This window comes from Erinaceus europaeus, chromosome 11 (genome assembly GCF_950295315.1).
Source record: "Erinaceus europaeus chromosome 11, mEriEur2.1, whole genome shotgun sequence".
NCBI classification, from domain to species: domain Eukaryota; kingdom Metazoa; phylum Chordata; class Mammalia; order Eulipotyphla; family Erinaceidae; genus Erinaceus; species Erinaceus europaeus.
This window is the reverse complement of record NC_080172.1, coordinates 20,610,106-20,634,131: the sequence shown is the minus strand read 5'-3', so window position 1 is coordinate 20,634,131 and position 24,026 is coordinate 20,610,106. Positions and strand designations below refer to the sequence as shown.

The following is a 24,026-nucleotide window of genomic DNA, read 5'->3' as shown; positions in this document are numbered from 1 at the left end:
GAAATTTGCTTTCAGACAGTGTCTTACTCAAGCAAACGGAAATAGTTTCAGAACCACAGAAAACAAATAAACATGCCTCTCCTTGGAACTTCACGAGTGTTTGCATGCTGTCTGGACCTGAAAGACATGGTTTAAAGTGGTTCACTGTGTTCTTGGAGATTCTGGAGACTACTGGGACTATCAAAACTCTAGATGAGGATGTTGACAATGGCTAGGGATGCTGAACTTGGATGAACTCCCAAATGCTGGTGTGAAACCACGTGCTAAATGGTTTTCAATACATCAGAATGAAATGTTGAATCCTTAATGGCTAGAATGATTTTTACAAATTCCAAAGAAGCATATTATATTATTGTTCCAAATATAATGCTGACCACATTTGAGTCCGATTGCCAGCACATTGTGTATGTGTGTGTGTGTGTGTGTGTGTGTGTGTGAATGTTTGTGTGTGTGTGTGAATGTTTGTGTGTGTGTGTGTGTGTGTGTGTGTGTGTGTGTGTGAATGTTTGTGTGTGTGTAGGGGGAGGTGTGTTTTTTTCCCTGTGGTTCTTTCCCTCTCTCCTTTTATCTGTTTCGCTCTCTTTCTACCTAGGAAAAAGCTGGCTTGGAGTGATGAAACCCTGGGTGATAGCCATGCATGTGCATGTGCGTGCTTGTGTGCATGAGTGTGTGTGTATGTGTGTGTTCTGCATATATACTTGGAGTGAAATAACCATCTTGATATCTATCATTGGTGATTTGGTGACATTGCAAAGTCTACAAAATCATTTTCTATTATCATATCCACCAATGTATTTTTCATCTTTTGCTTGTGAACATAAAAAATGCATAATTGGCTGGGAGTATGGACTGAGCAGTCAACGCCCATGTTCAGTGGGGAAGCAATTACAGAAGCCAGACCTTCCACCTTCTGCATCCCACAATGACCTTGGGTCCATGCTCCCAGAGGGATAAAGAATAGGAAAGCTATCAGGGGAGGGGATGGGATACTGAGATCTGGTGGTGGGAATTATATGGAGTTGTACCCCTCTTGTCCTATGGCTTTGTTAATGTCTCCTTTTTAAAATAAATAAATAAATAAACAAACATTTATGCTTTGCAATTCTTTGAGATCCTTCCAAATTCTTTAGGATCATGGTCAAACATAGTTAATTGGTTATCATTTTCCATAGTGTTTGTCTTTTGCAAAGGAAGGAAAACTGACAGGGTGACTTCTTTCTGCAGTGCAGTGCAGGTTTGGCACAAAATATGAAGCACCAGGGATGCAAATATCTCATCTTCTGATACTTACCAGTCAAGATGCAGGAGGAAACAATTTCCTGACAAAACTCAACAACCTGCAGCATGGTGGACCTCACTCCCTTGGACAGACCCTTGCTCAGATGGTGAAAATTCAAAGTAAATCACTGTGATCTGGCAACCTTCAAATCCGAGAGCAAAATGTGTGATCTCTTCTATTCTTATAGAGATCCTTATTTGACTGGGAGTTTATTCCAGGGACAAATTGTTTCCAGATATTTGCCAAGAAATAAATTCCCTCTTTTCAACTTTCTCTATTTCACTGTTAGAATGCTAACAAGAAAATGTGACTATTAACTACACTTTTACAATAGAAATAGCAGACGTATTGATTTCAGCATTTAATAATGTTAATGGTGGCTACTTAATAAGGTTACTGTAAGAATGCAGCACTCATTTTTCTAAGGTGTAGACTACAATGAGATAGTATAGGACATGCATATATGTTCATATGCACATACATTAGAATATGACATAAAAATAATAAAATATATAAATTTTCTGTCTTCTACTATCCATTCAATAAGAGACCATCTCCCTCTAATCCTATATATACAATACCAAGATTTTTTCTAATTTTTACCAGTGATTTATTAATGATTAGCAAAACTGTAAGACAACAATTCCATATAGTTTCTACCACCAGAGATACATGTCCCACATCCCCTCCACTGGAAACTTCTCTAGTCTTTATCCTTCTGGGGATATGGACAAAAATTCTCTATGGGGTGCAGAAGGTGGAAGGTCTGGATTCTATGATTTCTTCTCCAATGGACACAATGTTAGCAGATCAATTCATATCTACAGCCTGTTTCTATCTTTTCTTATTGAGGTTGGGCTCTGGAGTGGTGAGACTTTTGGACACACTGGTGATATTTTCGGCCTAGGGAAGTCAGGATGGCATCATAGTAGCATCTGTAAGTTGGTGGCTGAAAGGCAGTAAGATATAAAGCAGGGCACATTGTTTAATAAACAGGAATCCAAGAAGTAAACAGATGGGAGCCGGGCGGTAGCGCAGTGGGTTAAGCACACTTGGTGCAAAGCACAAGGACTGGTTCAAGGATACCAGTTCCAACCCCTGGCTCCCCACTGGCCTCAGAAGCGGTGAAGCAGGTCTACCGGTGTCTTTCTCTTCCCTTCTCTGTCTTCTCCTCCTCTCTCGATTTCTCTTTGTCCTATACAACAACGACAGCAATAAGAATAACAATAACAACAATGATAAACAACAAGGGCAACAAAAGGGGAAAAAAATAGCCTCCAGGAGGATTGGATTCATAGTGCAGGCACTGAGCCCCAACAGTAACCCTGGAGGAAATAAGAAGAAGAAGAAGAAGAAATAAGAAATAAAACAGATGAAACTAGGGGTATTCATATGGAGAGAAGCTAGAAAGTCTATTCCAGGTGTGTTTCAAAGGGGCCATAACTCTATTAATTTTTGCCTAGACCTGATAGCTAGCATGCAGGTGAACTAAAACTATTGTCTGGAGACCTCCAAACTTCTGTGCCCCATAGAGATCTTTGGTGTATACTCACAGAGAGATAAAGAATAGGGAATCTTCCAATGGAGGGAATGGGATATGACATTCTGGTGGTGGGAATTGTATAAATTGTACCTCTATTATTCCACAATCTTGCCAATCATTAAATCACTAATAATTTTAAAAGAAGTGGAACAATAAGAAAAGACAAAGTAGAACTTGGACTAGGATTGCTTATCGCACCAAAGTAAAAGACTCTGGGGTGAGGGTGAGGGTGGGGGAGGGGGTGTCCAGAACCTGGAACATGATGACAGAGAAGGACCTGGTGGGGGTTAAATAATTATGTGGAAAACTGAGAAACGTTACACATGTACAAACTACTGTATTTTACTGTTGACTATAAAACATTAATACCCTACAATTAAGAAAAAAATATAGTCTGGGAAGATGCAGTCAGAGTCTAGAATAGGCCTAGAAAGCTGGATTAGGGCAGAGAGTAGCTTCCCAAAATAAGGAAAGTATATAAATACCATTAAATGTCTACCCCATGGATCTGACCCACGACCCATATATATTCCTATTCAGCACAGGAGCCTATATAAACTCTGTGTCCCTGTCAGTCTGAGCTCTCAGTCCATGGTTACAGCTGGGAACATTCTAGGCTGCATTCATTTCAGAACGTCTTTTTCAAGTGGCAGAGTAGGCTGGCCCAGCCTCCCTTCAGGGAGTGAAGCAGTCCCTACCATTGCTACTCTACAATGAGGGCAAGTTAGTGGATAGACCCATGAGAAGACTTATGATAATGTTCCTGATGGAAATGACCAGTGATGGTGGAGATAGGGATTTATTAGAGGACTAGACCCATATTATCTATGTGGGCATCCAAGGATTTCGTGAATAAGCACCCAGATGATGAGGTAGCTTGGTATTTACCAAAAAGGTCGTCATTAAATGAGCTAGTCTTTTGCCCTTCTTCAGCTTTTGTAGTCCTTTTTTTTTTCTTTTTCTTTCTTTCTTTCTTTTTTTTTTCTGCCTTTAGGGTTAGCACTGGGACTCAGTGCCAGCACTATGACTCCACTGCTCCTAGAGGCTATTTTTCCCATCTTGTTGCCCTTGTGGTTGTTGTTGCTATTATTGTTATACCTGTTGTTGTTGTTAGATAGGACAGAGAGAAATTGAGAGAGGTGGGGAAGACAGGAGGCGAGAAAGACATCTGCAAGCCTGCTTCACCACTTGCGAAGATAACCCCCTGCAGGTGGGGAGCCACGGCTGCAACCTGGGTCCTTACACGGTCCTTGGGCTTAATGCCCCACCATGTACCCTTAATGGGCTGCGCTACAGCCCAGCCCCCTGTAGTCCTTTCTTTATCTGACAAGGTTAGACTTTCTCTCAGTTGTTAAATCACTGAGTGTCATTTATTGTATCCAAACTGGTATTGGGTTTATGGGATCTGCCATTGAGTTAGGGAGGATATAGACCTAGGGTTTTTGTGGGATCTAAGTTAATATTAAGTTTTACTGCATTTTACTTGTTTGATGATCATAATAGAGGTCGTCATGGGGGACAATAATTGTCCTTTAGTTAATATACTTTTTCCAGGACAGCTCTTGTCCAATTGTAGACAGTATTTCTTCTAATGTTTATCAAGGGAGTGACATTAGTGCTGTTGCTAACAGGAGAGATTAGGGGATATCTCTTACTTACTTTCTTTTGTGTAGTTCACTGAGTAGATAAAGTGATTGAGGGAAGTGAAGTAGGGGGAAGGAGAGGAGGGTGTCTAGGCCTAAGTAGTAAATATTTGATTAGACACTTTATGGTGTCTTCTTTAGGTCTTTCTACTTATTTGCTGAGCTAATTAAGTGTAAGTCTAATCACAGCAGCCAAGTTTTTTTTTAACATAAGATACAGGAAAAAAGAAATCTTAATATGCATTTTACCTTCAATTATAAATATTTCACACTTTAAGTTCTAAAATACAATCTTGACTCAAAACTAGTATTTCCAGTCAACGTACAAGTCAATGTGGGAGTAGTTAGGATGTTCCTCCATCCCAACACTACTGAAAACTTTCTTGATAACAAAGGAAACATCACCAAAACATAGAGACCCTACAGAATAGGAACTATATCCATTTACTATACATCAGACAAAGGACTAATAACCAACATATATAAAGGACTCACAAAACTCAGCAAAAATTACAAACAACCGTATCTGAAAAAGTAAGGGACAGCAAATCATTATTAGCCCACAAATATAAAAATGTATTTTTTAGAAAAAATAATATAATCAGCTTCTGCTCAAATATTACAAAACACCAAAATGTATATGTAACACAACTGATAAAACAAAAGGTTCTTTGGGAAAGAAAAGAAGGAAGAAAGGAATGGAGAAGGAATAAAGGAAGGAAGGAAAGAAAGAACAGAGGAAGGATAAAGAAAAGACAACAGATGACTAACTGGCGTCTCAACAAAAATGCTCAAAACCACAATTATCAAAGAAATGGACATCAAGACTGCAATGAGATGCTACCTCACCTCTGTGAGAATATCATCCATCATAAAGGATATAAACAAGTACTGGTGAGAATATGGACAGAAAGGATCTCTTCTATACTAGTGCTGAGAACGTAAGTTGGTTTAATCCTTTTAGAAAAATCATGGGTTATCAGAAAAGTCATGAAGCATTTTTGCAGAGAAAAAACATAAAAATACGTCATGAATTTTCTGACAACCCAATAGTTTGAGGATTCCAGAAAACATTAAAAATGTGTATCTCGAGTGCCTGAGCAAGTTGTGGTATATATACACAATGGAATACTACTCAGCTGTAAAAAATGGTGACTTCACCATTTTCAGCCGATCTTGGATGGACCTTGAAAAAATCATGTTGAGTGAAATAAGTCAGAAACAGAAGGATGACTATGGGATGATCTCACTCTCAGGCAGAAGTTGAAAAACAAGATCAGAAAAGAAAACACAAGTAGAACCTGAAATGGAATTGGCGTATCGCACCAAAGTAAAAGACTCTGGGGTGGGGATTGGTGGGTGGGGAGAATACAGGTCCATGAAGGATGATAAATGACATAGTGGGGGTTGTATTGTTAAATGGGAAACTGGGGAATGTTATGCATGTACAAACTATTGTATTTACTGTTGAATGTAAAACATTAATTCCCCAATAAAGAAATAAATTTTTAAAAAAAGAAAAAAAATGTGTATCCCTTTCTCTGTCATGCAATAAATATACAGATGTTTGAATATTTAACAGCTTAGAAATATAAATTCAACAGTGACCCAGTTAAGATCTTGAATAATCATCACTCACCAATGGAACTGGAGGAAGCAGTATAAAAGCTAATAAAACTACTCCTTGGAGATAGTGTGGGAAGAATTTGTAGAGGGAGAACTAATAGTGGGGGTGGGGGGGGACTGGCAGTTACCTTAGATATTAGTAAATGAATAACCAGAAAGAATGAAACTGTACAGGGCACATTAAATTTTTTAGGTATATCATTCAGGCCTAGAGAAATTATCTTGATTGTGGACAGGGAGAACTGCACAAAAAATGTTCTTTGCTCTACTGTTTGAAATAGGAGGGGAGTGAGCAATAAAAAAGAGATGAATAGACTGGGATATTCCTATAGTAGAATATTATACAACTGTTGCATCACCTAGATCTTCATGAATACATTTCAGATACGTATTACTGAAAAAGACAAGGCCTGTCTGAAGTTGCAAGGTGGTATATATGCTTCCACATATGTAAAATATTGAAGTACATTATAGTTTTTTATATATTCATAGACTTGTAAATCTCAAGTAAAAGTCTGAAGAGTTCATGGGGATTTTTGGTGCTTCTTCCTTATGGGAGTGCACAAGAGATGGGAAAGGGAGAGAGAGAGAGAGATAGAGAGAGAGAGTTGGAGACATTCAAGTACTTGTTTATACATGTCCCAACAAAAGGAAGGGTGAGATTTATTAACTCTAAGGAGATAGGTGTGGGGGCCAAGTGGTGGCACACCTGGTTGAGTGCACATGTTACAGTGCACAAGGACCTGTGTTCAAGTCCCCAGTCCCCACCTTCCAGAGCAAAGCTTCACAAGTGGGGAATCAGGGCTGCAGGTGTTTCTCTGTCTCTCTCCCTCTCTGTCACCCCCTTCCTCTCAATTTCTGACTGTCTACGCAAGAACTAAAAAAACAGAATTTTAATAATAATGAGGTAGATATGTGGGTGTCTTGTATTTATTTTCTGTGTTTTTAAAATCTTTAGAAACTGTGGCATGGAGGGGTATTGTCAACTGACTATCAAAAGGCCAGACCTGTTTCTGGTCTTCACTAAAAACAATTGTGTGTTTCCTATTCGAATTTATCATCAGTCTCATTTCTCTTATTTGTAGATGAAAAGCAATCACATGTTTCCAGCTGGCTTCAGTGTTTAGAAAAGGACTAAATGAGATAATGCATGTGAAAATTCACTTTGAAAACTGCTAAGAACTAAATAGTTAAATGATTACTAGTGTTTGCATGTTGACAGATTAAAAATGGGTATCTATAAGAATAATGGTGCTAAATTAGGAGGCTGCTATCAACCAACTGGGCATTGTGGGTTTTCTATTACTTTTTCAAGTCTGCAAAGTTACACTGGTCATCTCATTCTACTCAAGTGTCTTACTTAACAAGGAGAAGAGAAAAGGGAATCTCATTATCCCTCCAGTGTTACTCCTAAATATTTTAAGGAACTGAAAGAGTTAAAGTACGAAATTCAGCAAGCACTGGGATAAAAACACATCACACATGAAGATGGTATTTTAAGAAGTGTCTGCAAAGTAAAGAGGAAAAAGAAAAGTCCATTGGCAAAGAAACAATATATGCTTCTCTGTAGAATAAAACCTTATTTTACATAATTTTGGAGGAAAATAATTTAAAGCAAAGAAAGAACAAAAGGAATTTTTTCATATGTACTTTTTTCAATTGTACTCTACTTAATAAATGAACTGTCAACTCTCCTAGAAAACATTTGTTAGATAGAAATAATTAAGGCTGAGGCTCTCCACTAATTAATCACATCAAATGAGCCTATAATGTGCATCACAACAACTTAATAAGCTGGGCCAAACTGTTTTAGATTCTGCCATTCTATTATTTCATCATTGATGGACTATTTAAATTAAATGAGTGATGTATGAACATAAATGGCTTTTGAATTACCTGTGCCCTTCAAAATAAATTATTTGTCTCAAGAAGATGCACTGTTCATGTGAAATAAGTGAGACCAAAGAATGATGTTATAGAAATGAAGACAGGAAACAAAAAGAAAGGTCAAATATGTGAGCTTAGCCAAATAACCATCTTTAAAAATATAGTCTATGTCCCCTTGCAATGTGTCACACTGGTTAACAGGTTGCTATTCCAATATCCAATTATTTATTGGATAGAGACAGCCAGAAATTGAGGGATGGGGGAGAAAGAGAAAGAGAAAGAGAGACACTTGCAACCCTGATGCACCACTTGTGAAGCTTTCCTGCAGGTGGGGACCGGGGGCTTGAACTCTGGTCTTGCCGCGCTGTAATATATGCACTTAACTAGGTATGCCACCACCCGGACCTGACTCTTTATGTTTTTGTTGCACCTGAATACAATAGCTATATTAATTTCTCCTCTTTTCTGACATCATTAGTTATATTATCAATTTTTGCCTCAAATGTCTAACTAAACCTGGATCAAAGTGTGACTAACACAAGCTCTTTAGTAATGTCTCTACTTTATATGAAACTTTAAAGGCAATGAATGACTCACTGAGCCAATGAATAGACTTGGTACATCTGGGGATAGATTGAAATATGGATTACTGTCAGTGAAAGAGGTAAGGGCCCCAGTCCAGCTATGAATTATCTCAGATGCAATTAGCTAAAATGTTAAAGTCCTATGCTTTTTTGTTTCTGAAGTCAATGAGTCTTTGAGGTAGCAGCTGTCACTACATCAAAGTGTTAATTGACCAACTTCAGCAGAAGTCAAGTGTATCCTCATCTCTCCCTTTTTGAATCATAAAGACTTTACTGTCTCTGTAAGAATAGTAGAGGTATTTTCAGAAAAGACTGAGAAAAGTCACTGATCAGAGAGTACATCAGAGACACACAGAAATATCTATCAGGTGGTCTTTACTATTTGTATCAAGATATTCTAAAACACTCAACCTGAGATTTCTTTTCACTGTAGAATGGAAAAGATGATAGTAGTCTCTTAAAATAATGTTGAAACATGAATTGTTTAAAAACAAAGAGGGATATGACAATTTGGCAGACCAGAAGAAACAAGTAAAGATCAGTAACAAGCAGAATTGATCATTGATTAATTGGTGCCCTTACTTTTTATTGTCATGACCATCATCCTATAATCTATGAAAATAATGAGTAAAATGAGGGACACACACACACACACACACACACACACACACACACACACACACACTTTGTTTCCCCTAAAAGCACTGAATAAGAAATACTCTATTTAAAAACATCCCTTGACGTTTTCTCTAAATATGTTTACCCATAAATTTGTAATGTTCTGGGGTGATGACTTTGGCAATGTGTTCTGAATATAGTCAAGACAGTTAATTTTGGCAATTTGTTCTGAATAGATTTGAGACTATGAAACTGGGACCTCAAACTCATTTCTTCTTCCATAACTTATCAACCACCTCCTCCTCTTCTGCAAGATCTACTGAGCATTTGCTAAGATGTCTAATGATAAAACTTTCAAGTGGGCCCTCTCCCAAATTTGACTGTATTCTTAAAAACCTACTTCAAAACCCCAAAGCCTTCAAAACAATCAAATACAGCAATAATGGTAGAATAACACTCACTGAAATGAGATGGTAGATACACATCTGTTGCAGTTTCCAATGGAGGAAATGGGGCCCGAGAACTTGAGTGGTAAGAATGGTGTGGAATTATACCTGTTATCACAGAATTTTGTAAGTCAATATCGAATCACTAATAATAAGAAAGAAAAAAAGAGAGGAAGGAAGAAGGGAAGAAAGAAAAGAAAAGAGGTTACTGGGGCTGGAGACATTATATAATGGATATGAAAAAGGAATTCATACCTGAAGCTAAAAAGTCCCAGGTATAATCCTGAGGACCACCATAAGCCAGAGCTAAGCAGTGCTCTGGTATTTCTCTGTCAGTATTTCTCAATTTATTTTCTTTCTTTTTTTTAAATTTCTTTATTGGGGAATTAATGCTTTCCATTTGACAGTAAATACAATAGTTTGTATATGCATAACATTTCCCAGTTTTCCATATAACAATACAACACCCACAAGGTCCTCGTCATCCTTTTGGGACCTGTATTCTCCCCCACACCCGCCCCAGATTCTTTTAATTTGGTGTAATATGCCAATTCCAGTTCAGGTTCTACTTGTGTTTTTTCTTCTGATCTTGTTTTTCAACTTCTGCCTGAGAGTGAGATCATCCCATATTCATCCTTCTGTTTCTGACTTATTTCACATAATATGAATTTTTCAAGGTCTATACAAGATTGGCTGAAAATGGTGAAGTCACCATTTTTAATAGCTGAGTAGTATTCCATTGTGTATATATACCACAATTTGCTCAGCCACTCATCTGTTGTTGGACACCTGGGTTGCTTCCAGGTTTTGGCTATTACAAATTGTGCTGCCAAGAACATATGTGTACACAGATCTTTTTGGATGGGTGTGTTGGCTTCTTTAGGATATATCCCCAGGAGAGGAATTGCAGGATCATAGGGTAGGTCCATTTCTAGGCTTCTGAGAATTCTCCAGACTGCTCTACACAGAGGTTGGACCAGTTTACATTCCCAGCAGCAGTGCAGGAGGGTTCCTTTGACCCCACAACCTCTCCAGCATTTGCTGCTGCTACCTTTTCTGATGTGTGACATTCTCACAGGAGTGAAGTGGTATCTTATTGTTGTCTTTATTTGTATTTCTCTGACAAACAAAGACTTGGAACATTTTTTCATGTGTTTCTCGGCTTTTTGTATCTGTTTTGTGGTGAATATTCTGTCCATTTCCTCTCCCCATTTTTGGATGGGGTTATTTTTTTTCTAGTTATTGAGTTTGGCAAGCTCCTTATATATCCGGGATATTACCTCTTGTCTGATGTATGGCATGTAAAGATCTCCCATTCTGTGAGGGGTCTCTCGGCTTGGGTATTGGTTTCTTTTGCTGTGCGGAAGCTTTTTAATTTGATGTAGTCCCATAGGTTTATGCTTGCCTTAGTCTTCTTTGTAATTGGATTTATTTCGTTGACAATGTCTTTAAAATTTATGAGGAAAAGAGTGTTGCCAATATTTTCCTCTGAGTATCTGATAGTTTCTGGTCTAACATTCAAGTCCTTGATCCACTTGGAATTTACTTTAGTATTTGTTGAAATACAGTGATTCAGTTTCATTCTTTGGCATGTTTCAACCCATTTTTTTTCAACACCACTTGTTTAAGAGACTCTGTTTTCCCCATTGAATATTCTGGGCATGTTTGTCAAAGATTAGATGTCTATAGGTGTGGGGGCTTACATCTGGGCTCTCAATTCTATTCCACTGGTGAGTGTGTCTATTCATGTTCTAGTATCAAGCAGTTTTGATTACATGGCCCTATAATACAATTTGAGATCTGGGAGTGTGATGCCTCCAATTCTATTCTTTCTTCTCAAGATCGTTTTAGCAATTCAAGGTCTTTTCTGGTTCCAGATAAACATTTGTAGCATTTGTTCTATCCTCCTAAAAAATATGGTTAGGATCTCGATGTGGATAGCATTAAATTTGTATATGGCTCTGGGTAGTATAGTCATTTTGATAATGTTAATCCTTCCTACCCATGAGCATGGAATATCTTTCCACTTCTTTGTGTCTTTTTCAATTTCATTGAGTAGTGACTCATTATTTTCAGTATACATGTCTTCTGTTTCTTCGGTTAGGTTTATTCCTAGATCTTTTCTTGTTTTTGTTGCTATAGTAAAAGGAATTGATTTCTGGATTTCATCTTCTTCTAACTTAGTGTTTGCAGAGAGGAATGCCACTGACTTTTGAATGTTAATTTTGTAGCCTGACACCTTAGTGTATTGACTGATGATTTCCAAAAGCTTCTTGCTGGATTCCTTTGGTTTTTCTATGTAGACTATCATGTCATCTGCAAATAGAGAGAGTTTGACTTGTTCTCTTCCAATCTGTATCCCTTTAATTCCTTGCTCATGCCTGATTGCTATGGCAAGAATATCCAATACTGTCTTGAATAGTAATAGTGATAGTGGGCAGCCCTGTCTAGTACCTGATCTGAGTGGAAATGCTTCCAGGTTTTCACCATTGAGTATGATGTTGGCTGTAGGTTTGCTATATATAGACTTCACTCTCTTGAGGAATTTTCCATCTATTCCCATTTTTTGTAGTATATTGATCATAAATGGATGTTGTATTTTGTCAACATCTATTGATATGACCTGTTGATGATATGATCTATTGATATGTCTGCATCTATTGATATGACCATGTGGTTTTTGGTCTTGCTTTTATTGATGTAGTGGATCACGTTGGCTGATTTATGTATATTAAACCAAGCTTGGTCATAATGAACAATCTTTTCAATATATACTGCTGTATCTGGTTGGCAAGAATTTTGTTCAATATTTTAGCATCTATGTTCATCAGAGATATTGGTCTGTAATTTTCTTTTCTGGTTGTGTCCCTGTATGCTTTTGGTATCAGAGTGATGTTGGCTTCATAGAAGCTGCAAGGGAGTATTCCAGTGTCTTCAATCTTCTGGAAGACTTTTAAAAGTAGAGGCATTAGTTCTTCTTTGAACGTTTTGTAGAAATCATTTGTAAAACCATCTGGTCCATAACTTTTATTCTTGGGAAGGTTTTTGATAACTGTTTCAATTTCATTACCTGTGATGGGTGTGTTCATGTTATCAAGTTCCTCTTTATTTAATTTAGGAAGTTTGTAAGTTATCTACGAAATTGTCCATTTCTTCCAGGTTCTCTAGCTTGATGGCATATAGTTGTTCACAGAAGTCTCACATGATATGTTGAATTTCTGAGCTGTCTGTTGTGATATCTCCTCTTTCATTTATGATTCAATTTATTTGGGTTTTCACCCTTTTTTGTTTTGTGAGTCTGGCTAAAGGTTTGTCGATTTGTTCACTCTTTCAAAGGACCAACATTTACTTTTGTTGATCTTTTGTATGGTTTTCTTATCCTCAATGTTATTTATTTCTGCCCTAACTTTAGTGATTTCTGTCCTTCTGGTTGCTTTAGGGTTCCTTTGTTCTTCTTTTCCTAGGTCTTTAACATGTGCAATCAGGCTGTTTATTTGTGCTTTTTCTTGTTTCCTTATGTGTGCTTGTATGGCTATGAACTTCCCTCTCAGTACTACCTTAGCTGTGTCCCAAATATTTTGATAGCTTGTGTCTTCATTTTCATTAAACTCTTGAAGCATTTTGATTTCTTCCTTTATTTCTTCTTTGACCCAGTAGTTGTTAAGTAGTGTATTGTTGAGCTTCCACATTTTGGGATTATTACTAATATTTTGTTGATTGTAAAGTGTCAGTTTAATTCCACTGTAGTCTGAGAAAATGTTTGGGATGATTTCAATGTTCTTGAATTAGCTGATGCTGTCTTTGTGGCCTTACATATGGTCTATCCTTGAGAATGACCCATGTGTTTTCTAGTTTCTTGGGATGAGTGACTCTAAAAATGTCCAATAGTTCTAGTTTATCTATCTCTTCATTTAGTTCCCTCATGTCTTTATTGATTTTCTGCCTGGAAGATATGTCAGCTTGACAGTAGGGTGTTGAAGTCTCCTACTATGACTGTGTTGCTGTTAATATACTTCTGTAGCTCTTTCAGTAAATGATGTATTTAGATGTCTTCTCATTGGGTGCATAGATGTTAATAATTGTTAAGTTCTCTTGATTGACTGATCCTCTGAGCATTAAATAATGTCCATCCCTATATTTTAAAATTTTATTTATTTTAAAGTGTATCATGTCAGATTGAGAATAGCTGTTTCTGCCCTTTTATGCGGGCCGTTGGCTTATATGATGGTTTTCCATGCTTGAACTTTTATGTCTTTGATGTTTATTGAACTTTTATGTCTTTGATGTTGTCTAAACTAAAGAAGTTCTCAGCTATTATGTCCTGAAGTATGCTTTCTTCCCCTCTGCTGGGCTAGTGTAGCAGTGCCTCTGCCCAGGCGCGTACTCTCTGGGTTCAAGAGAATGTGACTGGAGCCAGCCTGAGCTGCTACTCTCTCAGTGATGCAAGAGAGTTGACTCATGAACCAAGCTCATGGCAAGGTAATGCAATTCTTTATTGATCAGAGAGCCCAGGTTTTTTAAAGGGCAGACCCAGAAGTGGCAAGTCAGAAATGGAAATAGCTAAGAAAGGTGCAGAGAAAGGCAAAAGGGGGCTGGGAAGGTAGAAACTTCCTTAGCAACTGTTGAGAGGGTTTTAACTGGTAGGATTAACATTACCCTGCAGGCAGGGAGGGTCTCAAGGGTAGAAAGAAGATAGATCAAAGGAATGGAATGGGTGGGGAACTTTCAGGCAAAACAATGACTATATAGATAGGCCATAGTATCAAGAATGCAGGGTGCTTTGTGAGGCTCCTCACAATTTCCCGACACCCCTCCCTCTCTTTCTTCCTCTGATAAGCTAATAATGCATATATTATTTCTTTTGAAGTCATCCCATAGGTCTCTATTGTTGTTTTCAGTATTTCTTAATCTCTTTTTGAGATCTCTTCTTTTTTAGTTATATCTCTAATTTGTCCTCGACTAATTAGACTAATTTTTCCTTGGCTAATTCTGTCTTAATCCTCATTTATTCTATTCTCTCTCTCTCTCCTGTACTGTTTTCTGGAGTTCATCTATTTTGTTACCCTGTTCTGATACTGTTTTAGCTTTTTCAGCTAGTTGTGTTCTTAGCTCAGCTATTTCAGCTTTCAGCTCTCTAGTAACCTTGAGATAATTAGTTCTTCCAGAGTCTCATTTGTTGTCTCTGCATTTCTGATGACAATTCTTTCAAACTCCTTACTCACTCCTGTGATTACTTCTTTATCTAGTGTTTGGATGTTGACGTCATTATTTTGTGCTTCAACTTTTGGGGGGCTTTTAGGTGGACTCTTGTTCTGGTTCATTTCTCCAATATTTCTTCTTGTACATTTAACCATTCTATATAGTATGTTATGAGGTCCCTCTCTCAGTACTTTTCAAATTACTGATCACTCTTGCCTGGATTGATTTGTATCTAAGTAAGGTAATTAAAGGGTTCACTGTTGTGGAAATTGACAGCTGTTTCAGTATTATTTTAATCCCTGAGTTGGAGCACAGTAGCTTAAAAGCCTCTTTTGTTCTTTTTCTTCCCTGTAGCCTGAGGGCTTTTAAACTATAAATTTAAACTACAAAGGGTTCTTAGTTTAATCACTGACTCCTGACCAAGAGATAAAGCAGGGTGGGGCAGAGATAATCCAATGGTTATCCAAAGAGACTCTCATAGCCCCACTTCTAGGCCACTGAGGTATATATCTTTTTCTGAGTTTCCCAGTTAGTTCTCTGTCCCCTGGTGTCAGTAGCAATGGAGACCCACAATTGCATTTGGTGAGTGTTAGGGAAGTCCTTACTTTCTTTCAGCTGTCTTTTTGTTGATGAAACAGACTGGAGGTGGTGACTCAACTGGTAAACTGCCGTACTACTACCAGCCACTTAATCTCTCCCTAGGCTCCTCTCTGTCCAGGAGCCACACGTATTTGCACTCACCTGTGGTTTGCTGAGTTCCTGAAGTTGTTCTAGTCCTGTCTTGTTGTGGTTCTAGGTGGTCTCTCCTAGTTGAACCAGGGGAGTAGAGGAGAGAAACACAGCTGCTGCTGCTCCATAGCCCCACCTCTGGAAGTTCCTTAATTATTTAATTAATTAAAAATAAAGACATGGGGCTTCAGTAACCAATTTTGGGGCAAGTGAAATAGTCTTCTCCAACATGGAGTGCCTGAATGTTTTCTAAAACTTCTTCACTCACTGTCATTTGGTTGTTTTTGCTCAGAATATGAAAATGAGTATAGAGTCAGTTTTGCATAAAATATTTCTGTCTCATCTACTGTTTCTCTAATTTTTATTTCCTCAGCTGCCACACTGAGCAGGTGGTTTTCAGCAACATCCAGTGTGCTCCAATCTGTTAGTTTTATGAGTTTATCAGACTCACCTGTGAAAGTCTTCTGATGGTCTGTGCTTTTGCTAGACCTACTTGACTGCCATAGATTTCAGTAATAGAAAAGGTCTTTTCGATAGTAGCTCATCTTATTTAAATTAAATTTATCAATAACCTCAAGTTCAGAACAATATCATCATTTAGGAAGCAAACCCATCAGAAAAAATGTGTTTTAAACTTTTTGTCTCAGCACGAATGTTGACTGTTTTTTGAGGAAGACATAGTTGATATAAAAATGTATTATCTAAAGAATTATTAGTTGCTCAGATTTCAAAGTGATGGTGCATATTTTCCTTTAAATATGTTCTCATTTACTAAATATTAAATAATTTTACTTTAGTAAAATTTCCCTTTTTGCCCTAAGAGTTGAAATCTGTTATTTACCATGTAAATAAATAGTTAAATAAAAATGATCTCATTCATTTGCCTGATAAGTAAAGATTTGATTTCTTCATTATATTATGACAAAAAGTTATTAAAATAATTTGTAAAAAGTAGTTTTTCTATGTGCTAATGAAGTAACCATGTTCAAAAAAGCACCAAACATTGTTTGTAGATGATCAACAAATGTGAGTAAATGCTTAATCTTACAATATGATAGTATACACAGAAAACTCTAAAGGTTTCAGCAGGAAACTCTTAGAAATTATTAAGTAATGTAGTAAAGTGGCATTTTACAAAAATTAATACATTCCTCTATGCAAAAATTAAATTATCTTATACTGATGAACTTGAAAAAAAAAAAGAAGAAGAAGCAAGCAAACCAATCCCCAAGACTTGTGAGAGCTATGGTGTTTATCTTTGGGAGGTGGGATGGTAGGGATATGGAACTTTGGTGGTGGGAGTGGTATAGAACTGTAATCTTACAATTTTGCAACCTACTATTAATTGCAAATTAAAAATGAAAAAAAATAGTCTGGAGAATTCTCAGAACACTAGAAGTTGGCCTACCCTAAGACCTAGAAATTCATCTCATGGGGATTTATCCTACGGAAACAAACACACCCATCTGAAGAGATTTATGTGCACAATTTATAATAGATCAACCTTGGAAACAACCCAGATGTCCAAAAACAGATGAGTAATTAAGAAAATACTGTTAAAAATTATAGAGACATTTGCTTTGTCTTACACAGAACTTGAAGGCATTATGTTAAGTGATATAAGTCAAAAAGAGAAGAAAAATACCAGATGATCTTACTAGAAGGTGGAACTAAAGAAAAAAATCAGAAAAGGAAAACACAAAGCAAAAACTAGACTGGCCAGGGTGTACTAGACCACTAGACCAAAACAAAAGACTCTGGGAAGGGAAAGGATGATAAGATGTGAAAGAGGTCTTGGGGTATTGATATGCCCATATGGCAACAATCATATAGCAAGCCACTAACCTCCTTCCATTGAAATTAAAAAAAAAAGAAGAAGCTTAATCTTAATAGTTACCAAAGTGCAAATTAAATCTACAGTGTTATTTTTTCACGTATACCAGAATGTCTAAAATAAAAAGATGAAAAATATTGAAATGAAAGCACCAGAACTTTCAGATATTACTGGTGGAAGAGAAAATCAGTTAAACTACTTTGGAAATATATTATGCAGTGTCCATTTAAGTTGATTATGTACATACAGTGTTACCAAATAATTCCACTTTCAGATATATTCCTAAAAGAATATATATGCACTTGACTCCATGTACCAGACCATTTATGATAGCAATTGCAATAGCCTTAAGCTGAAATGTTCTCAAGTGTGCAACAGTTGAACTGATAAATACATCAGATTTATTCACAATATATGAAATTCCATAGCTACAAAAGTAAATTATACAAGACTACATGCTATATGAGTAGTGTTTTGCCCAACTCAAAAGCTTACAAACACTATAACTCCATTTATACAAAGTACAAAGACAGATAAAACTAATTTATACCATGCTTATTCTACTTGTTTGGAAAACCTGAAGAAGTCAGATGCCCAGAGGACAGCAGTGTTTAACATCCTTTAAGTTTCTTCTTTCTCCTTTGGGAGGTCTCCAGCCCAAGATCTACACACATGAAAAAAATTAAGATAGTTTCTCAAGTTAATGTTGGTATTAAAATACATGACAAACAGACACATTGTGATGGAAACATACTTGATGTTGCTTCTGGGAAAGAGGACAGGTCCTACTTCCCAGAACACACAACTCCTGTGACCTTGATTATAAACAAAGGTTTTCTTTAATTCTGTCATTTAAATCACCATCAAAGCATAGAAGGTACACAGATTAAGACTATGGGTGGAAATGGAAACTTGTTAGTTATGATCTGGTAGAGAGAACAGGTGAGCATGCATTTGCCAAAATGTATCACGAATATTTACTTTACATATAATACTTATGGACAAAGTTGCTGGTAGATATTTCAGTTAGATTCCTTTCAGTTTGTTTGAATTATACAGAGACCACCTGAAAGCTAAGGAGGTGTAAACAGAGAATACTGCTGCAATTGAATACAGTATATGATAAAATCAACCATGGAGCTAGCGACTTAGCTCATTTGGATAGTGTACTCTTGCCATCCACAACTCAGCTTGCAGCCCTGACCCCTCCACACTAAAGAAAGTTTCTCTGTTGTGTTGCCTTCTCCACATTCTCTCCCTCTGTCTCTCTTCCCGTCTACTTTTCTGTCTTTATCAATAATAATAATAATAATAATAATAATAATAATAATAATAAGACTATAACAGCTAATTGTGTTGGGTATAATTACACATAGGGCAATGCTTACTTGATCAAGAAAATGTTTCTCTGTGTATTGCTTATTCCTTATAATGCAACTTGTGTCACAACAGGCCCCTTTTCCTTCTTTACTCTCTGTGTGCACTTACAGCAAAGGCTATCTAGGCTTATGCAAAGGTTTTCAACAAATGATGTTGAATGGAAGAAATGTCAAAGTTAATAAATGCACTCAAAATATCTCTTCTATCAGGCATTTTTTTAATTTCATTTATTCCCTTTTGTTGCCCTTGTTGTTTTACTGTTGTAGTTATTATTAGTATTGATGTCATTGTTGGGTAGGACAGAGAGAAATGAAGAGAGGAGGGGAAGATAGAGAGGAGGAGAGAAAGATAGACACCTGCAGACCTGCTTCACAACTTGTGAAGTGGCTTCCCTGCAGGTGGGGAGCCGGGGGCTCGAACAGCAATCCTTACACTGGTCCTTGAGCTTTGCGCCACCTGCACTTAACCTGTTGCGCTACTGCCCAACTCCCAGGGATTTTTTTTTTTGTCTTCTTCCCCTCCATAATGATTTTCCCTTACTATCTCTCTCTCTCTCTCTTTCTCTCTCTCTTTCAGTTTCAGACTCCCTGAAATGTTTATCCAACTGCTTATTATTTGCCATACACAACATTATCCCTTTCCACCTGCAATATTTACTTTCCTCATGCCCTGTGCTCAAAAAGTTCAAAAGCAGGATTTGGGGATATATATGCAGATGGTTAACTAGTGAAGACTATATTCCTCAGGTCTGCCTGTGTAAGAGAGTCACTTGAGCAACCTTTTCAGCATACTCATATCCAGAATTCCCTCTCAGAAATTTGAGACAGAGGTTTTGGGTTGGGGGGGGTTGTTTGTTTGTTTGTTGTTGTCATTTGTTAGTTTTCTGGTAAAGTTGTTTCCTGGCAGCTGGATATCCACAAGTGCATCAGTTAATTCTGATGCAGTCAGGGCAGAGAGGCACCATTGCCTAAAGAACATATTCACTAGCTGTGGGGAGGAACCATGGACAAAGTAGGGCACAAAAGAGTTACATTGTAGATTGGGCATCTTAAAGTATAAAGGAGGATAGAGAATGTGATTAGGAGAGAACCAGTTTATAAAATTCATTGTGACTTAATGGAAAAAGCTAAAATTTTTCAGACAAGGAACTTGAGGTTATGTGTACATATTACCATGAGCACGGATATGGATTCAAGCCCACAGTCTGCACCTGCAGAGGGATGCTTCAGGAGCAGTGAATCAGCCTGCATGCCTATCTATCTATCTATCTATCTATCTATCTATCTATCTATCTATCTATCTTTCTTGAGTGCCTGTCTGGAGGTTCTAGCAGGTGAGCGCTGCTACTCATATACCCTCGACCTAAGACCAGTCCATCTCTATCTGGGGAAGGCTGTCCTCTTCCACCCAGCGTGCAGCTTCGGGAGGGAAGCACATGGAGTGGTGAGGGAGGAAGGGGACATCCGCCTAGCTAGCCAGATCAGCCGAATCAACCCTGGCGATCAATGGGGTGACAGATGTTGCAGCCAGATCGTCCTCACATCTTTTTTATCAAATAAAATAAATAAAGTAAAATAAATAAAACTGAGAGTCAGGCGGTAGCGCGGCGGGTTAAGCACGGGTGGCACAAAGTACAAGGATCAGCCTAAGGATCCTGGTTCAATCCCCTGGCTCCCCACCTGCAGGGGAGTCACTTCTCAGGTGGTGAAGCAGGTCTGCAGGTGTCTATCTTTTTCTCCCCCTCTCTGTCTTCCCCTCCTCTCTCCATTTCTCTCTGTCCTAACAAGGATGACATCAATAACAACAACAGTAATAACTACAACAACAATAAAAAAGGGCAGCAAAAGGGAAACAAATAAATAAATATTAAAATATAAATAAATAAATAAATAAAATTAAAATACAAAATTCCCAGACATACCTCTACTTAGCTTAGTGCATCTATTAAACATGTGAGGTTTTATTCATTTGTTTTGTGATTCTATTCAGGGTACTTAAACTCAATGTTATATGATAAAGAAAGGAACTAGTTGGGGCCGGGTGGTGGTGCACCTGGTCGAGCGCACATGTTACAGTGCACAAGGACCCAGGTCCGAGTCCCCAGTGCCCACCTGCAGGGGGAATACTTTGCAAGTGGTGAAGCAGTGTTGCAGGTGTTTCTCTGTCTTTCTCTCTCGATTTCTGGCTGTCTCTATCCAGTAAATAAAATTAAACTAATTAAAAAATTAAAAGAAAAATTTTTTAAAGAAAGGAACTAGTTAGTAAGGGCCTAGCACATGGCTTTGGTTATATGAAAAGTTGAAAATGCCAAATGAGGACAATCTGTTTTTCCCCAGCTGAGTGGTCTCAGCACCCTCCAACATTCTCCACACCAGAGTTCACCAGCACACTCCAATGTCACACTCGTGTTTAACTGTGCTATGTCTGCATTGGACCACACATTCTCAACTCACTCTTTCCTGGAAATTCTTTTTTAACATACAGTAATAACTAATGGGAACATTTTGGCATTTGCCATTATTACTTCTATTATGAATTTAGTTTCTGACTCCTCATCGTAAAGTCTGCTTGCCCAAGAAAACTCCAAACTCAGTCATTAGGATCAAAAATTTAAGAGTTGTTTTAATAGCTTTTTAAATTGCTAATATGTTTATCACTGGGGATCAGTGCCTACAAGACAAGCCCACCGCTCCCTGTGGGTCTTTTGAGAAGGGAGATATGGAAAGGCAGAAAGGGAGACACCTGCAGCACTGCTGTGAAGTTTCCCCCTTACAAATGGAGGTTGGAGGTTTGAACCCAGGTCCTTGTACATAGTAATGTGTACACTTCATGAGTTTTGCCATTATTCCTACCCCTTGATATTTTATTAGCCATGGGGCTTCAGGCAACTGATTCTTTGAGCTTCAGATATATTTATATAATATGGATAATGAACTTGCCTTGAAAGGTTTTGGAACGATTTAGATTATAAAGAGAAATGTTCCTGACAGTTGAAAGACACACAGAAAATATACCTCCCTCACCCTCTTAATAAGAGATATTTTTCAGACCCATATTGTTCAACATGGTAGTCATTCAACATGAATAGTATTTAAATTTACATGAATTAAAAGTATTCAAAATCAGAAATTCAGTTCCTCATTTTCCGTAGCTACATTTCAAGTATTCAACTGTCACACATAGGACACATATGTATAGCGGGCAGTACAAATTATAAACTATTTCTGTTATAGCAGACAGTCCTAGCAATAGTTTAGCTATACCACCAGATAATTCTCATATAAAGATGCAATGAAAACAGCCTTCTATGGAACTCAACAGTCAGGCAGGGAAGTATAAGGTTAAGTCTTTCTATTAGAATAGTCCATGTGGGGCTGATGGAATAACTTCCTCGAATAGTCTGCTGCTTTGTACTATGCACCACCCAGGCTTGAACTTGGGCCCCCACTACACTGAAGGAAGGTTTGATGCTGTAGGCTCTTTCTTTCTCTCTCTGCCTCTCTGTCTTTTTCTTAAATCAAACTAACAAAAATAGTCTAACTATAACCTACCAGTCTCCTTTTACTATTTATTTCTAGAAAGAAATAATTAAAAGAAAAATGCTGAGCCATCTGAAAACAAACAGCTTAATCAGCAAATTTTGCCAAAGTTGAACAGGTTATGTTAGTCTTTGACTCTTCCTAAAGAAACATAGCCAGTCAAGGTAGTCAAACAAAGTCATATTTGCTATTAATTTTATTATTCTAGACACTGACTTAGTCAACTTTGAACTCATTTCCCTAGCAACCTGGCCTCAATTAAGAAACATAGTAGAGCCATGAGGGAATCTTTTGAAAACAACTCAACCCATCATCGCAGACTTTGAAGTTTTCTTTTATCTTAGTTGCTACACCTAAGCCAGCTTGCCAGCAATTGTCATCTGAGGTTTGAAGCCTTCAGGTCAAGAGTTCAGGTCATGACTTGCTTAAACAAAAATAATGAGAATATGATGGGTCACCGGGTGTGGTTGTGCAAGCTATGCACTACACAAACCCATGGTGGACCATTTACAAAGTTAGCATTGAATCATATTTATTCTGACAAGTTTCCAGAATGTGGCACTAAGTATTTTAAATGAGGGATGACTCTCTCGCTTTCTCAGAGGGACACTGGGTCACACTGATGCTACAAAGCAGAAAACAGACAACAATATCAAAATATTTAATAAAGGGCCAATTCAGCTTTGGAGACCAATCATTTGTATATGCACAGCAGTCTTAGTTTCAACAACTACTGGAGAAAATTTGCCTCATGAGTCACAAAATTTGTCTTCTAGATTTAAACACTGTTATATTCTGACTAGGTTTTAATGCTGGCACAGTGGTTTGCAAGCCTTGATCTACAGTCAACGGGGGAGTTTAGCTAAAACCTGTCTCGGAATCCTACTTGAGACCAATAAAATAGAATCTCGATAGGTGAGGCCTGAGCACCATATTTTGTAACTGCTCCTTCAAAAACAAAAAGGGCAGAAAGAAGGGGAATATGAAGTTCCAAGTCTCGGGGGAGAAATGAAATAAGATGTCTTAAAAGTACTTGCATGGGACTTTAAAGACCAACAGTAGGCAGGAAATAGGAAGAAAAGAAAAAAAAAGACAATATGATCTCATACTTGTGATGGCAGAATTTATCTCTGTTACTTGATTTAAAAACTTAGATTGCCACAGTCTGAAGTGAAGCATGCTGCGGTGGCACTCGTTGCGTTGATTAGGTTGTGATCCGCGGATGCAATATTATTTGATTTGAATTGAGAGCAGCATGCAGAAAAGGGGGCTCCACCCTAAGGTTCCAGGACTGGGGGAAATACAGGCTCTATAGTGGAAATGTGAGGTTCCTGTTGTCTTAGGGTTCAAGAAGACAATGGATAGTTATTGTTATCGTCACATTATTTGGTGATAGGGTTAACTTTGGAAAGTCCCTTTGTTAGGGTTTGGGGTATAATACCCAGCATCTTGTATATAGCTGTGCTACAGGTTGCTTCTGTTCTCCTTGGTCTAGGCTTTTGGGAGAGACAACATATCAAAGACAGCCTATGTATTAAAAAGACTCAGTCTGTGTTTTAAGAAGTTCTAGACATATGGTCAATTTTTCCCCTGTCATATTAATTAAATAGTGGTTTATATGTTTACACTTTAATAGGAGTGTACATAAACACCACTCCCACCACCAAAAGACTGTGTCCCTTCCACACCCCCCCACCCCCCGCCGTGCCGGGAAGCCCA

The 24,026-nt window shown here is 37.8% G+C and overlaps 1 long non-coding RNA gene across 1 annotated transcript in view; it reads left to right on the top strand.

The window, feature by feature from the left end:
• The first annotated feature begins 10,374 nt into the window (after positions 1-10,374).
• The window catches only part of LOC132541312 (uncharacterized), a 73,178-nt gene continuing 59,526 nt past the window's right edge, over positions 10,375-24,026 (top strand). The window contains exon 1 of the long non-coding RNA XR_009552474.1: positions 10,375-10,545. This is a non-coding gene — a long non-coding RNA (uncharacterized LOC132541312). The remainder of the gene's footprint in view (positions 10,546-24,026) is intronic.